A 17,281-nucleotide genomic window follows, 5' to 3' on the forward strand; every position below is an offset into this window, starting at 1 on the left:
TTGTTCTATTTAGATTATAGAACTATTTCTCCTTTATTTTGGTAGAATTTCACTGCCCCCCCCCCCAAATGTCAACCTTTTGTTAATAGCTGAGGTATCAACAGATATTTTGATGCTATGTGGTTGAATAAATACAGACTAAGAACTGTTATATCTTTATGGTGGATTAGCTCATTTATCGTTATAAAATATCCCTTTTATCTTTAGTAATGTTCTTGCCTTAAAATTTCTTTGTCTAACTTTGTATTTAGGTTTCCATGGTATGTATATCTTTTGTCATCCTAATGCTTTCAACTTTTCTCTGCCCTTATACTTTAAATTTGTCTGTTGCAGCAACTTAGAATTTAATGTTATATTTTAAAATCTTAGGTGAAAATCTTAGTCTTTTAATGGTAGTATTTAATTTCTTTATACTTATATAATTGCATATATATTTGGATATAAGTTATCGTTTTATTTGACCTCCCTGCTTTGTACTCCTTTTTTTCCCCCTCCTCTTATTGGATGAATCAAATAATATTTCTATTATTTCTTTCTTTCCTCTATAGTTTATTTATTTGTTCTTTTTCAATTCCTAAAGATTAAAGCATGCATATACATTTTAATATTAGCCAATATTATTTTATCACTTCCTTAAAATTCTAGAACTTTATAACACTTTACTAATTCACACATTACTGCCTCTTGTGTTATTTTTATCTTGCGTTTTAAATTTAAATATATTTTAATTACCATAAAACATATTCATTTTTCTTACAATCAATAGTCATTTATATTTACTCACTTTTTACTTTTCTCATTGTTTTTCTTTTTCTGCATTTCTGTGATTATGTGTTTTACAAATTCTTTTAGTTTTTTTAAATTCCAGATCTACTAGCAATACATTTTTAAAATTTGTAATAAAAATTAGTGTTTTGCCTCCATTTTTGAATATTTTTTTCTAGATATAGAATTCTAGGTTGGCAGTATGTCATTCCTTTGTTTTCTGGTTTTCATTATTTTTATTGAAAATTAGCTTTAATATTTTAGTATTGACTTTGAAGATAAAGTTTTCTTTTATCTGAATAATTAATAATTTTCCTTTGTTGTTTTTTAGTACATTTAAAAAATAACTAGCCTAGTTTTTTTTTTTAATTCTTTTCAAAAAATTTTTTATTTTCTCTACCTTCCCTCTCCCACTAACCTAAGATAAAGATATGTTCTTTGAAATTTGTGGAAGACAGATACATAAATCTCTGGATCTAGTGCTTAATTTGTGGTTGATTTCTTTTTCAATTTTCTAATTTAATTTCTTTATTGTAAGATAACACAGAATTTTTACTTACTCAGGTGTCACTTTTGGTAATGTATATTTTCCTATAAAATTATTTACTTCACCTGAGTTTTCAAATTTATTGTCAGAAATGTTTAGTATTCTCTTCCTCTCTCCTTTCATCCCTTCTTTCTTCTTTTTTTCCATTTCTTTCCTTTTCCTTTTCTTCTCTCTCTCTCTCTCTCTCTCTCTCTCTCTCTCTCTCTCTCTTGTCTTTGTAGATCAGTGATATGGTTGTAATTTAAAATATATTTTATAAACATTTCTATAAATTTACATTGGAAGTAAAAACCATGTAACTTAGTAATCTTAATAACTTAGTAACCATGCAAACAATACTAACCGTGTTGCCCAAAAGTCAGATCCATCAGGATATTTTCGTGTTACTAAGGAACAAAATTGACTACTGGTTACATTACTTTCCTGAGACAATCCAGTTCCCTTTGTGTGTGGTGGTGTTGGCTTATAATTTATTTTTCTATCCTAATTCTATTTTTATTGCTCTAAATTTTAGTATATGTTTATTTTCCTCCTTTTTCTGTTATCTTCCTTCTTGGGGAGGAGAATACAGGACGATTTTCAAATCACTTGCTATTGTGGGCAAAGAGAATCAATATTTTGCCATCCCAATAAATTAAATAAGAAACAATAAATATGTCAAGATAAAAAACATTTGTTTCACTCAAACATTAATATATGTACACTGTCGAGATGTTGTAGCTCTTTTCTGATCTATTGCAGCATTTTAAGCAAAATCTGTCCTGTGGCTTGTATAGTTCCTCTCTGTTTCCAGGTTTGCACATAAGTAGCCATGTACGTTGTCTTTCTTCTCAGATACCACTGGTTTTTGTTTTTTTTTTTTTTTTTTTGTTTTGTTTGTTTGTTTTTAATGCCCAGAGTGAAACTGATTGTGGGCTGAAGGCATAGAGACAAGTTACCTAGTGATTACTTTCCTTGGCTATGACATCCTTGGCAAAACTTGGTCTCCTATAATGATGCAGATTTGATTCCCTTTAAGAACTATTTAGGGACTACTATCTTATCAGAATATGGACAATCATCTTTTCCTATTTCCTTACCTGTCTCTTAATTTTTGGTTGGATGATGGACAATGCTATGTTGACTATAGTTAATTTTTGTGTTCTTATAAAGAGTTTGATAGGCAAGTCAACTACTTTTAAGTTACCCTGATTCTTTTGAAAATTGTTGTTAACATTTTAGAGTGCATCTAGAAGAGCTTTTATCATAGGACTACTTTAGTCCTACTTCTACAGAGTGACACACCTGGGATCTCTACTAATTGTCTTGGGTGGTCAACCAGGTCTCTTTAGTCTAACTGGCCAGAATTCAAACATCTCCCATATCTGGAATCTGAGAATTTTTAAACGTAATGCTTCCTGGAAGTTGTTTATCCAGCCTTTGGTTACCCATTGGAAGTCTCACTGAAGGCATGTACATCTTGAAAGGCAGTCAAAGACTCAAGAAGACGCCCATACAGGTATCTGGAGATCATTCTGCACATAGCTTTTTCTTCTGCCCCAGTTTCTCTTCAAATCCCACTGCATTAGCCTCCACTAACCCTCCTCTGTTTCCTCAACTCTGTGAGACCACCATGCTTGCTTGGATTCCCTCTTCCTTCACCACAGTCTGAAAAATGCCTGTAGGTAGAAGCCCAAGATAAGTGAGTGCACGGCTTACTTCATTTATTTTCCTTTTTTGAAAGATCACAGTCTGAGGCTACCTATTGTACAATATCTGCATGCAACTGCTTCATATATTTTGTTCAGTTTCTTAAGAGAGGCAAGTCTGATATCAGTTTCTCTATTATGGGTGGAAACCGAAGCATTAGCCAGTATAATTAAAAGAGAATTAAGAAATAATTTTTCCTTGAATTGGGGAGGGGAATTCTATTATATTCTCCAAGGACACTGGAATGCAAAATGTGTCCAAATATGATACAAAAATATATCAACTTTAATATAATTTATAAGTCACATTTCTTAGTAATGATTCCATGCCTCTAAATCTGAAAGAATGCATGAAAGGATTCTTTCTCCATGAATGACAGTCAAAACTTTTTTAATAGAAGGACAATTGTTAGGAACAGAATGGATATTGATTGAACTCACTAAGTATTTCCCTGAGAAAACTATCAAAGAATTGACAAAACTGTAACCATGTTAAAAATATACACATGTAGCCCAGAGAACAAATGGAATAAATAACAGAAGAATTTAGAAATAATTCAAAAAATCCTTGGTGAATGTTTCTCTCCTGCTTCAGAATTGCCAATCATACTTTCTAAATCATGTAATATTGAACTTAAAATAAAATCTGGTTTGCATATCTTTTCTATCTGATGTGACACACTGTAGTTAACATGCCATTCGCAAAAAACAAACATACTATTAAATAAATTGAATTAGTCATCCAGATAGCATTTACCTATTTCCTGAAACATTCAAGAAGAGTAAGAAGAAGTAAAGATGCAGTATGATAGCCTTTTTTTTTCTGGCTCAATATAGGCCTATCACCACACTATTGTACTCTCATACTCCTAACTCCTCAGCTGTACCAATTAGAAGAACATCAATGTTAACTCACAGGATTCCATCAACAATGTATTCTAGATTATCTAGTTGACTTTGGGGCTATTGAATGTTTTCCTTTTTTCAATATGTTCCTTAGCAGCTGTACCACGGGCTTCTTACCATACAGAAGCTAAGGATCTAAGATACCTATTGAACTGACAACATGTTGGTAATTGTTGAAACTAGGTGATGGGTTCTTGGGGAAAGTTCCCTATCTTCCACAGTATCAGCCTTTTGGTATTCCTCTTTCCCCTTGGCTGTCTGGCATCACCTACAAAGTTTTTCTTTCTCCTTTGAGGCCTTTTTATCACCTTGGCTTCATAGCCCTTTCACTTACATAACTCCAATCATCTTTATCTCCGTTTCTCTCTGATGACATTTCCTTTTTTTTCACCTCTTCCTTTTTCACTTAGTTACTCTGAAATTGGTTTCACCATGAATTCTAGCTTTACCACAAACTCCTTACCTATTATCAAAGTCCATTCTCCCTTTCAGCATTTTGTGTGTGTGGACTCATGGGCTGTAACCACTCTTAGAGATACTTACCAGAACTTTCAGATTCCTCAGTCCTTACTGGATCAGTCTTTTAAGTATTGCTGAGAAAAACCTCCACGGCATACTTGTGCTCTCTTGTTGTAACTGGATCCTACCAGCTGTTTGGCAGCTTATTCATTCATCTTATTTGACTGGCAACTGCATTCAGATGCTGCTACTGCATTCAGATACAGACTCTGCTACTAATCCCTTATTCCTAGAAGATGAATTATCTCTCACTTTAAAGATATCAAGATGAATGAACATAAATTCCCTCAACTTCCTTTTTTCCTTGTAAAAATTTCTCTGCATTGTTTTCCATTTTTTCCTTGTCTGCATGTCTGAGAATTATGGCCCTTCTGATTTCTAAGGGTAAACCCTCCATATAATGTTCAAGTCTGTGCAATCTTCAAAAACCCCCTCTTTTCATTCAGCTACCATCTCAAAAAACACTATTTGTATCTTTGCTTCTTGAAAGCGTACTGTATCCTTACACTGCCTACTCACTCCTTCCCCTTTTGGTCACCTGGTGGTCTCTCAGTCATCAAATCTAATAACCATGATTGCTATTTGTTCTTCTTATTATACTGCTATGCACTTTCCCTTTGGAATTGTTTTCCTTCTATTTTTTTAGTGCCTGAATCTTCCCTGACCTCATGAAGGAGTCAGTGATGGCTGAGATGAACATTGACAGAGTAGCCAGGAAGAGACCAAGATGAAAGAAGCTGATTGTATTCATGACTGTGGTGGTGACAGGAAGTTGGAGGTGCATGCTCCTGTACGGTCTAGAAGACCACCCACTAAGATAAATGCCAAATCTGGAGGACATACAGGAAGGATCATAACTGGAATTATGGAGCCAATAATTTAGAGCTGGGAAAAGTTTATCAGAGCAAAAGCAACTGCAGTTGAGTAGGGAATGTGGGTTCGGGGAGCTAGTCCTGAGCGAAAGCTTGCACATTAACTCATGTCTGAGGATTGTCCTTGTGAGCTGGTGGGAGCATGGTGCCTTGGTACACCAGTCTGGTTTGAAGACCATAGATAACTCAGCCTCATGGCTTTTCTGAGACTCTATCACAGTCAGGATTGGGATAGCCTCTCTTTATGTTTTTCTAGTAGAATTCTTGATGGGGTCTAGTGCATTCTTAAAATAAGACTCTGGTTCCCTTCCCAAATAAGTCCTTTAGCACCTACTCTTTAATTGCTCCAAGCATTGGTGTTATAGGGAGTCAGACGTTTCTGTCACTGCCTAATCTGGCTCCCTACTTCTGGTTGAATGGACTGAATATGGTTCTAGCTATTTTCTAAAACACAGGAGAGGCTGAGGATTAGGTTAAGGGTAAATGCAGAGTTTGTGGTATGACTAGATAAGAGGGTTTTCTTTGTTAGCAACTCAACTGAGGATGTTGTGTGAATCAAGGAGACTCACCAGGGAGGGTCATCATACATTACTGATCTGGAAAGCGGTGGGAGAACAGGTGTGATTGGATTAGGTGGCTAATTGGGCTCAGTGTGAGGTTTTGTTCTGCAACATTTCCTTATGTTCTTGGTTTCTCAGTGTGTAACTAGAGGTAGGGGCCTGATTCACTAATTCCAGAGAAATACAAAATCTGGCCTCCAGCTTGTTGGTACAAACTAGCATTCACTGATTAGGACTATATAATGGGACCTGATTGTTGCACCTTTTACCCATGGACATCATTTAAATGTGAGTGATGTTTATGTGTGTGTGTATCATGATTTTTTCCAACTTACTGTACTTCTTTTTCTATATTATCATTATGCTCTTTGAAAGCAATGACTTTGACTTCTTTATTCAGGTGAATATTTACAGTAGATCTGACAAGAGTGCCATTGGTATTCTGTTGGCTAGTCATTCTGAACATGGGGTTTGTGTGTGTGAGGGTGCTGTGATTTGGTCAGCGGCAAAGAAAAGAACATTACTCCCAAGTCAAGCACACAGACGAACCTCCATTGTTGAATTTTCAGTCTTTGCGCCTGTTTCTTTCCTTAGGAAATGCTATTGTTCCTCCAATATATTATTCTACTACAAAACCACACTAAATGACTAAATGACTGTTTCATTGCCTAGGGCTGTCCAAATGGTCCCATTGGCTTATTTTATGGACTTGTATTAATTGTAGTCATTGCCTGTAATGCTATAGGTTCTCCTGTTCCCTTTCCTTGCCTTGTATTAATTTGATTACCCAAGGTGGCTTTGTTGAGAGTACCATATACAATAAGGTGTTATTATTAGCAGTAGTTTGTAAAATCATTTGCAAGCAAATTGCTATGTCAATGCCCCATAATAATGTTGCCTACGTCTATTCTTTGCAAAGTCCTTTTTATTTCTTTAGAAATAAGTCGTGCTCTTAAGAACTTTTGCTCTAAACTAAAATATGACCCAGTATGCATCATAATGGAACACCCTCCAGGGTAATAACATTATTCCCATCATAAGGGGACTGTACATTTAGTCATAAGAAAAGAGCCCATACCTCATCTCAGGGGTATGCTACAGTCTTTTTATTTTAAGTTTTCCCCACTGTTTAGAAGAACTGAAGCTTGTCTTTGAACTTGGAAGGACGTTTTCAAGGACATTTCTTTCCTCCCTAATCCCTACATGAGCTGCCTATGTCAGCTGTGCTATACTGACTCTTAGTTTACTGCTTTCATTTGTTTTTTTTCTTGTTCTTAGTCCCTTTAACACATCTAAATCCTTTAAATCACACAGTTCTGCTCAAAGCCTCCCACTCTCTTGCCCGTATGATACCAGTATCAGAAAACTTTGACGTGGAAATATTTTCCTTTCTAGGATAGTCTTTTGCTAACTGCATAGAAAGGGTTTCAGTCATGATAATGTGTAAAGTTGGGATGAGTTAGATTACATTTCCTTTACCACTGTTGTTTGGGCTGGCTCTTCAAAAACCAGTCAGCAGGGGGTTGGACTGGAGGAGGGGAAGCAAACCTGTCCTAGATCAGGAGCCCACGTCTGGTGAAATATGTTTCTTCAGCTTTGGGGAGTAGAGATCAAGAGAATTTTATTTATTTACTTATTTGAAGCGGGGGGCGGGGGGGCATCATTTTTTTCTGTTTGGTAGATTCAATTTCTCTCCTTCTCTCTCTCTCTCTCCTTCTCTCTCTCTCTCTCTCTCTCTCCCTCTCCCTCTCCCTCCGTCTCCCTCTCCCTCTCCTCTCTCTCTCTCTTTTAGGAGGGTGCAGTTCACAGTGGCCCATATGGGGATTGAACTGGCAAACTTGGTGCTACCAGCACCACGCTCTAACCAACTGAGCTAACTGGCCACCACTCAATTTCTTTTTTATTAGTTTCAGGTGTACAAAACAACACAATGATTAGACATTAACACCGCTCACAAAGTGATAACCTCAACAAGTCTGCTACCCACCTGACATTGTACATAATTATTACAATACCATTGACTATATTCCCTATGCTGTACTTCACATCCCTATATATGTTTTTCTAATTATGGTTGACATTCAATATTATTTTATGTTAGTTTCAGGCGTACAGCTCAGTGGTTAGGCCTTTATGTAATTTATGCAGTGAGACCAAGAGAAGTTTAATTTGCCTCAAGATGACCACCAGCTTGTACCTAGAGGGAAACTGCATTGTTGACACTTTTGTAATGATCAGATCCTGCCTTGAGTTGGTTTCTAACAATAGCTCCCAGTTTTTGAACTATTATGATCAGGTCTGTGTAAAAGTGTTTTAGATACGTAGCAGTTGTGAATTTAAGTCTATAACTCAAATGTGCAAATACCATCTCTGTTATATTGAGATGTACTTTACATACCACAAAATTTACGCTTTTAAAGTGTACAATTTGATGGGTTTTAGTATATCTCTAAGCTCTGCAATCAGCACTACTATCTAATTCCAGAAAATTTTCACAACTCCAAAAAGGAATCCCATGTCCATCAGTGGTCTCCTCAGACCTTGGCATCCACTAATTTACTCTCGGTTTCTTTGGATTTGCCTATTTCAGACCTTTTGTATAAATTGATTATACAACATATGAACTGTTGTGCCTGGATTCCTTCACTTAGCATAATCTTCATGCATGGTTTAGCATGAATCAGAACTTCCTTCCTTTTTATGGCCAAATAATATTCCATTATATATATATATTACATTATGTTTATCCATTCATCAACTGATGGACATGTGGGCTGTTTCTACATTTTGGCTATTATGGACAATGCTGCTGTGAACATTCGTGTACACATGTTTTCATTTCTGTTGGGTGAAATGGAATTTTGGGGCCATGTGGTAACCACATATAACTTTAAAAATAAAACAAAACTTTTTATTTAGTTTAAGTGTGTTTTTCCAGGACCCATCAGCTCCAAGTCAAGTAGTTGTCTCAATCTAGTTGTGGAGGGGACAACTCACAGTGGCCCATGTGGGGATCGAACTGGCAACCTTGTTCTTAAGAGCACCACGCTCTAACCAACTGAGCTAACCGGCTACCCCAACCACATAAAACTTTTGAGGGAACTGCCAACCTGTTTTCCAAAGCAGTTCTACTGTGTACTTTCCCGTCAGCAGTATATGAAGGTTCTAGTTTCTCCACATGCTCGCCAATACGCTATTATCTGTATTTTTTATGATAACTATCCTAGTGGGTATGAAGTGCTATCTTACTGTGGTCATGTCCTGTCTCTTCTTATCTACACATCAGCTCCCTTTCTATTGTACATTTCCATCCTGCCAGGCTTAAACTTCAATGATTTTTGGTGTTTGCTATCTGAGGTCATGTCAAGTTCCAGGGAGACTTACCCAGTACTTGGATATTGGCAGGTCAGGAACTAAGCTGTCTGGTTAGTGAATTATCCACACAGGTAATTCCTGAGTCATCCATCAGCTTGGCCCACGTGGCCCATATGTGTACACAGTTTTCTCTTCCCCGCTTAGGACACGCAACCTTTGTTTAAGTGGCTTAGGGTTCTGTCTGAATAGGGGCATCCTGTAGCCATGTGTTGCTTTGTTCTGCTGTGACCTTAGGGTGCAGTGGGCCAGAGTCCACATTTCCCACTACCCTAGGATCCAAGGGAATCTAGCTTGAGGACAATTTTTTCCCCTTCATGTTTCTCCCACCAAAACAATCTTTCTCCCACTCTCAACTCTGAGGCTTAAAACTGTAGCAACAAAAGACATGAAGGCAAATATTTCACAAACAAAAAAAAAATAAAGTTGTTTTTCTACCATGCTATATACTTTCTCCTGGAAATAAGCAAAGAGCCTTCTTCCTACTTGTGAGGGGGGAAAACTAAACATTTTAGGATAAGATAGGCCTTCATCCAGCCTCTCTTAAATGATACTACATACTAGGCAGCTACCTAACCCACAGAAGGAGGTGGGTAGACAACTAAAATTCCTGTCTTAGAATGTTATCTAGTCACAGATGCATTTATAATTGCATCCTCACAACCTTAGGAGCAGGATTATAGCCCCCATTTTTAGAGAAGGAAATGGAGGTGCTGAGAGATTAAGTAGCATATTAGATAGATAACAAATATTAGTTGAATTAATTGAACTTACACAGGATTACACAGTTGATAAGTGATACAACTGGAATCACACTGTAAAGCTCAGGCTCTCTACTAGGCGTTACTATTTAAAGACTGAACTTATTTGACAGTTTGGCTCCAAATGACTACTTGCAGTCCAGTAATGAATTTTATCACTGAATTTTTCAGACAATGTTATTATTTCTTCTTGTTGTACTGAAAACAAAGATGATCAGTTGGACTATAGACATGGATCTGAGGCCTCTCGTGTGCTGTTTCAAGTCAGGCAAAGTGTAACTTTGTACATGTATGTCCATGTGTGTAAAAGCCATAGAATCTGGATTTTTTTTTTTAAATGTCTAAGAACAAATGTTGCCATGGTGGCTTGATTTGCGGAAACTGAACCCAATGTTAGGAGGAGGGTATTGTGTGTGGCAGGGATGCCATTGTCCATTTGAGGGGATGACGGTCCTGGTCACTGGAGTTTGGGGTGTTCGAGTTTTCTGAGCCATTTTCCTGTTTCTGTTCTCGCGATAGTTGTGGCTGGGCGGTGTCCCACTGCATTTGGCCGAGAAACCATACCCTTTCCTCAGAGTTCACCTTACCCATAGGGAGGCCAGGTAATATTTGCAAGCAGGTGAATTTACCTTTTGCACATGATGCCTTTCCTTCCAATAGTTTCATTCCATGTAGTTCTGTAGGTCCCACTCGATTTGTGTTTCCTCCCTCATCAAAATGTGCTCCTCAAAATGCTACCTTCAGGACCGGCCCAGTGGCTCAGGCAATTGGAGCTCCATGCTCCTAACTCCGAAGGCTGCCGATTTGATTCCCACATGGGCCAGTGGGCTCTCAACCACAAGGTTGCCTGTTCAACTCCTCGAATCCCGCAAGGGATGGTGGGCTATGCCCCCTGCAACTAGCAATGGCAACTGGACCTGGAGCTGAGCTGCGCCCTCCACAACTAAGACTGAAAGGACAACTTGACTTGAAAGAAAGTCCTGGAAGTACACACTGTTCCCCAATAAAGTCCTGTTAAGAAAAAAAATAATAATGCTACCTTCAGTTATCCAATTCACCTAATTTACCCGCAGTGTATTTGTATTTTAAGAAGCTTCATTTTGAATCATGGGCAAAAAGACCTTTTTTCATTAACAAGATTTTAACTTCAGTGGAGCAGATTAGCTGTGGGTTGATTTTCTAAAATTAGGGTTAATGTTGGGGTTAACAATGAATGATAACATTTACAAAAGACTTAATTCTATACCAGGCAAAAACTGTTGTTTATATGTATTATCTCATTTAATATACATAATAAAAGCCCTTAGAGGTAGGTACTATCATTATTATTATACTATTTTACAGGTGAGGGCATTGAGGCTTAGCAATGCTACATGGTTTTTCCCAGGTTACTTGGTTAATAATAAATGGTGGGGCTAGAAATTTGACCCAGGAGTTTCTGGCTCCAAAAGTCCTCCTAGCTGGCTGTTGACTCCTTTCATACTTGCCTTTGAGATCTCAAACACAGGTCAGAATACTGTATCTGAAAATTAGTGAATTCTCAGTAAAGACAGAGAGTGACTATAGATCAGGTAGAAGAGGTGTAAATTATTATTTAAAAGAGGTTTCATACATGCCTGTTATGGACTAATTGTGTTTTCCCAAAATTCATATGTTGAAGTTCTAATCCCCTAAGTGATGGTTTTCAGAGGTGGGGCCTTTGGGGTTGATTATGAGGTCTTGATGGTACAACCCCCATGATGGGATTCGTGCCCTTAAATGAAGAGGAAGAGACACCATAGCTTTCTGTCTTCTCTATGTGAGGATACAGGAAGAAGGCATCCACATGCAAAACAGGCAGCAAGCCCTCACTAAGAACCAATTCTGCCAGCACCTTCGTCTTAAACTTCCCAGCCTGCAGAACTGGGAGAAATACATGTCTACTGTTTAAGCCACCTAGTCTATGGTATTTTGTTAGAGCAGCCTAAGCTGACACAAACAGTGTCCCATCCTAAAATGTTGCCAGCCCCAAACTCTTATCTTCCAAAAAAATCATTTAGGGGCCAGGAGGCTTGGAATTCTAAGAGTTCAGGTTTCCAAGTGTCAGCCAGCTTGCTGCCATTTTTGCAGGGATTAATTTATGAACCAGTGTTGAGGAAATGGAACACAGATAGACTCACCTCCAGGGGAAAAGAGGAGGTGGAGAGTGAAGGGAGTGTAAAGACCAGTGTAAAGTGCACTCTACAGGAGGCTACCCTCTCCCCTATTAATGTGTCTATTGAGACAGATAATGGCAAGGGTAGTCTGAGGGCTGACAAAAATAGAAAATTCTGAAGATGTGTCAGGCAGACAAGTTGCCTGCCTTGCAGTGATAAAAGTGGAATCTGTCATTAGTGCTGTGGTTTATGCCTAAGCAGAGAGGTAATTTGGGGGAAAGGCAGTCTAATTACATATTATTGTATTGTCAACCTTTCTTGTTTTGGCTGCTTCTTTTCATTGCCGCAAACAGACTCAGTTCTTCTCTATCCTACAGAAAACTTCATAAACCATACATTTATTTCCCTTTTCTGTGATTTCCAAACTCTCTAAGAGTTTGCGTCCTCCTCCCCTTGTCTTCTCTTTGAACTTCTCATCCCTTTATAATCAGGCTTCTGCCTTCACTCCACTAGACTGATTTCACTGAAAACATTAAGAAACAAAAGCACAAGAAAATGTCCAAAGGATATTTTGTCACCTCATGCCACCACACCATCTGCAACATCTGGCTCTGAGGATCGTATCCTCCTTTCTGAAGTTTTCTTCTGCCTCACACACTGTGTAGTACTCTCTTTGTTCTTCTACTGTGTTCAACACATTCATGTATTTATCCCTTCTATGTATTCGTTTCCTATGGCTGACATCACAAGCTACTGAAAACTGGGTGGCTTACATACAAATTTATTGTCTCACTGTTCAGGAGGCTGGAAGTCCTAAACCAGCTGTCCTCAGGGTTGGTTCCTTCTGAGGGTTTAGGGAAGGATCTGTTTCCAGCCTCTCTTGTTGGCTTCTAGATGACCATTTTTATTTTGTGTCTCTTCACATTATCTTCATTCTATGCATGTTTGTCTTTGTATCCAATCTTACCCTCTTTAAAAGGACATCAATCATACTGCATTAGGGTTCACCCTAATGACCACATTTTTAACTTGATTACCTCTAGAAAGACTCTGTCTCCAAATAAGATCACATTCTGAGGTCCTGGAAGTTAGGCCTAAACATGTCCCTTTTGGGGGGTGACACAATTCAACCAATAACATCCAACAATCTTGTTTTGGTTGTGTGTAGTTTGCCTGACGTTGAGCTAGGAGTTGAGAGTTTGGGTATAAAATGATCCAGCTCCTGGATCATTTACAGGGACTCAAGAGTCTAGTCTGGAGACAAACCCAGTCTCTGAGTTGTGTCTCGAGCCTGTCAAGATAGTGAATTAACACATGACGGATGGCTTAACAGCACAATCCTCCGTGGCTGCCATGTCTTTCCTGCCCACATCGCTGATTTCTTGTCTTTTATCTTTTAACCGAAGATTGAGATTATCAGGAGGGTGCTTTTCTGAATGAGTATCTAAACTTCAAAATGGACTAGGAGGGTATTATGTGTAATATTTTGGGTGATTTTACATTGCCAACAATTTTCTCTGAATCTATGGGTATTTAGTTATAATTTGAGTCTGAGTGTTGTGCCGTTGAGATCCTCTGAGAATATAGCATGTACCCCTGTGACTGCTACAGTGGAATGGAGTGAGCGATGGGGAAACGAGGCCCTGTGTACTCAGGTTGCCTTTTTCATTCGTAGTGCAATTCTAACACACTGGCCTCTAAGTCCCTAAATAACTCAACCCCAGTCTTGGAAATTGTACTTCTCCCCATGCGCCACCATCACAATTAGCAATGACTTGAAGCAGTCCAGCTGCAGTTTAGAAATCCAGCCTTCAGGGAAAGAAGCAGAGACTTCCTGCGGAGGGTCCTCATTTGTAGAATTTCCTTTGCCTGCCCTGATGCAAAGCCCCAGTGAGAAAAACCTTCTTTTTATTATGGCGAGTTGCTGATGCTAATATATGGCAGTCAGTGTTGTTTGCCATAAATTTAAATTAAACAGTATTTTGCACTGGCTCCCTGAAGAGTCTATCGCACACAAAACAGCACAATTTCATAAACCTGATAAACAACTAAACAAATGTCTTCACACATTGATACCACTTGAACTCTCTGTATTTTCCTAAGTTTGTTCTACATGATTGTGAAGAGAGTTATTTGTACTTATTTGTGCATGAGTAATTCTTTCAGTTTCCTTGGAAGTAAAGCCAACAGCAGACATTGGCTGCTTCTCTGCACATCTCTATGTGTACACAGGGATCTATAAATATGAATGTTCCTATTTTCAGAGTTTGAAAATAAAATGACCAAATATTTTTTTTGAATGAAACTGGTTTTTTCTTTTAATTCATACCAGCTCTCTGGATGGGGAGGCAGGGGAATGCTAATACAACCACTGTCACAATCAGGTGTTTCTTTGGAATATCAGTATCATTAGCCATATTGAGAAGAGAACAAAACTATTGGAAACTCTCATTTTGAAATACAGTGAAGCCAAATACCTAATTACGGTGATGCTGTTTTTTATTTTTATTTTTTTCTCTTGCTTTGACTTTCTGGCAAGACATTATTTTATGCCTTTGTTCTCCCTTCAGTGACCATAATAGTCTTGGCAAAAATTTTGCTAGGTAGGTTAAACACCTCCAACGTGGGTATTTCTTGTTCTTTTGGAGGACATTCTTAGAAATAACCAAACTGGTGGTCTGCATAGAGGGCTACCCCTGGAAAGTCAGGAGTCTCTCTGCAACAGGGTGGAATGCTTCTGTTTCTTTCCAGTCTGACTCTCACCACAAATTCTAGCCTGCATTTCTGCCAGGGCATTCAGGCAAATAGTTCCTATGGTAGGTGTAAGAATTGACTAGAGGAATTCTGCAAAAACAGTCTCCTGAATAGGTCGGCAAAAATATGCAAAGCCATGACTATTTGTCAGAGATTTACAGGAATCTCAGGACTGGACACAGATCAGTGGTAGGTCAAGAACTCAAGAGCCCACTGGGAAAAAAGAGATTTGGAGATTTCCCGCTCTTCCTTGGATCCCACTTCTTGCCCCACCTATTCTCCCTGCTGTTGACATAAAAGAAACCTGAATTCTGGGCTCTCTTAAAATGGATTTGAGAAAACCAGAAATCTCCTATCTTCTCATTATGGCATGATTTCAGTAACTAAAACCTTTCCTTATTTCAAACTCTGATCTGTTGAATATTAAATATTTGATGCACTGTGTCCATGACTTGTGACTGCAACACCTCCTTAGTCAAACTCCAGGCAAACATTTCTGTGTGTTCTCCTTCCTCTGCTTCCCGTGACACTCAATGCCCTTTAATCGTTCCTTCCCCATTTGCAATCCCTTCCTACTCAAGGGAACTATTATATTAGGGTGGAATTTCAGAGTAAAGGGATATCTTGGAGAAATCTGGGGAAATGTATAGAGGAGCTTCCTGGAAAATCTGAGCTAGAACTTTAGTCTTCTAAGCTTTGTCGATGGAATGAAATGTTTTGTCCCCAGTGAAAGGAATGCCTCAGTGAGCAGGACAGGGTACTATTTGTGTGTTGGGAGTCTTTTCCCTGAGGAAGGGAACTAAAAGAACAAATAGCAAACACACATTAAATACAGCTGGTGAAAGTTGGGATTTCCCAGTGACTGCTCTTATGTGCTGACAATAGCCCTGGGGGTTAGGAGTTAAAACACTTCACTTTGCACCTGACTTATGATGACCCTGAGGGAAGAGTTGCTCTGGTTGATTGGGTTAGAGCTCTCTTCACTTCCTGATTTATCCCTGAAGCATGAAGGAAGCTGAACAATAAAGATCCTCAATACCCAGTCCCATTTTACCATCACAATACCTGCTGAAATACATCTGATTCTGTTGGTCTGTTGCTTTTTCACCCATTACCATAACTTCCTAATGAAGACTTGTATCACAGATAATGGACATTAAAGAGGAAAAGCAAAACAGTGGGAACATTTGCACTTGAGTTTGATCTCTAGAAGACCACTCATTTAAAGTTCTCTTTGTTGTTATTTTTCTCAAACATGTGAATGCATTGCAAAATGTTAAATGAAAATTATGTTTGCGACATATTTTAAGACACAGGGTACCATCTATAGTAATTACTTTTCCTTTGCAAATGATAATAGGCATCAATTGGCCATCCTTCTCTGTTGGTAGCTTCTGAGGTACTTAGGATAAATCTGAAATAATTCACCGTGGTTTACCACAACTGAAGCATTGACTATTGCCTGACTCTTAGCCTCTACTTTGTTCTCACATTCTAGTTACAGGTTGACTTCTTTCAGCACCTGAGTCCACCCTACTTACACTTGCTTTTGGGGGTCTGTATATGCTATTTCCTTAGCCTGGAACACACTGCCCCACTATTCAGCTGATAAACCTCTGCCCACTTAATCATATTTCAACTTGAACATCATGAGGTCCTCAGGCCCTTAATATTCTGTCCAACTTTTGACCCTCCTCCCATGTTTGTAGTTATTTTTTTAATATCTTTGTTCTTAGAATACTAGCTTCCTGAGGGCAGGAACTCTGTATTTTTTTTCTTTTATCTTTTTATCGCTATCAGCACTAGCCTCAGCACATAATAATCACTCAATAAATAATAGACAAATGCATGCATTTGACAGATCAAGTATTGACTGTATATAAAACTTTTAGTAAAAAGCCATTTTTTTCTGTTTCCGTAAAATATATATAATGCATATACATACCATGTTTCCCTGAAAATAAGACCTAGCCGGACAATCAGCTCTAATGTATCTTTTGGAGCAAAAATTAATATAAGACCTCATATTATATTATATTTATATTATATTTTATATTATTATATTATATTAAAGACCCGGTCTTACAGTAAAATAAGTCCTGAGCTTTTATTAATTTTTCTCCAAAAGATGCATTGGAGCTGATTGTTCAGCTAGGTCTTATTTTCGGGGAAACATGGTACACACACACACACACACACTCACACACACACACACACAGGATTCTGGATCACTTATCTATGAGATTTAGGGGACAAGAAAAGGGTGAGCAAATCTAACAAATGAAAAGCCATGGCATCATTTTCAATGTAATTAGCTCAAATAAGCTCCATTTTCTTTCCAGTCTGACCTTAAGAAACCTCCTGATTACTCACAGGGCTTCCTAGCAGTTTCTTCCAAGATC

The sequence above is a fragment of the Rhinolophus ferrumequinum genome, chromosome 7 (genome assembly GCF_004115265.2).
Source record: "Rhinolophus ferrumequinum isolate MPI-CBG mRhiFer1 chromosome 7, mRhiFer1_v1.p, whole genome shotgun sequence".
In the NCBI taxonomy this organism is placed as follows: domain Eukaryota; kingdom Metazoa; phylum Chordata; class Mammalia; order Chiroptera; family Rhinolophidae; genus Rhinolophus; species Rhinolophus ferrumequinum.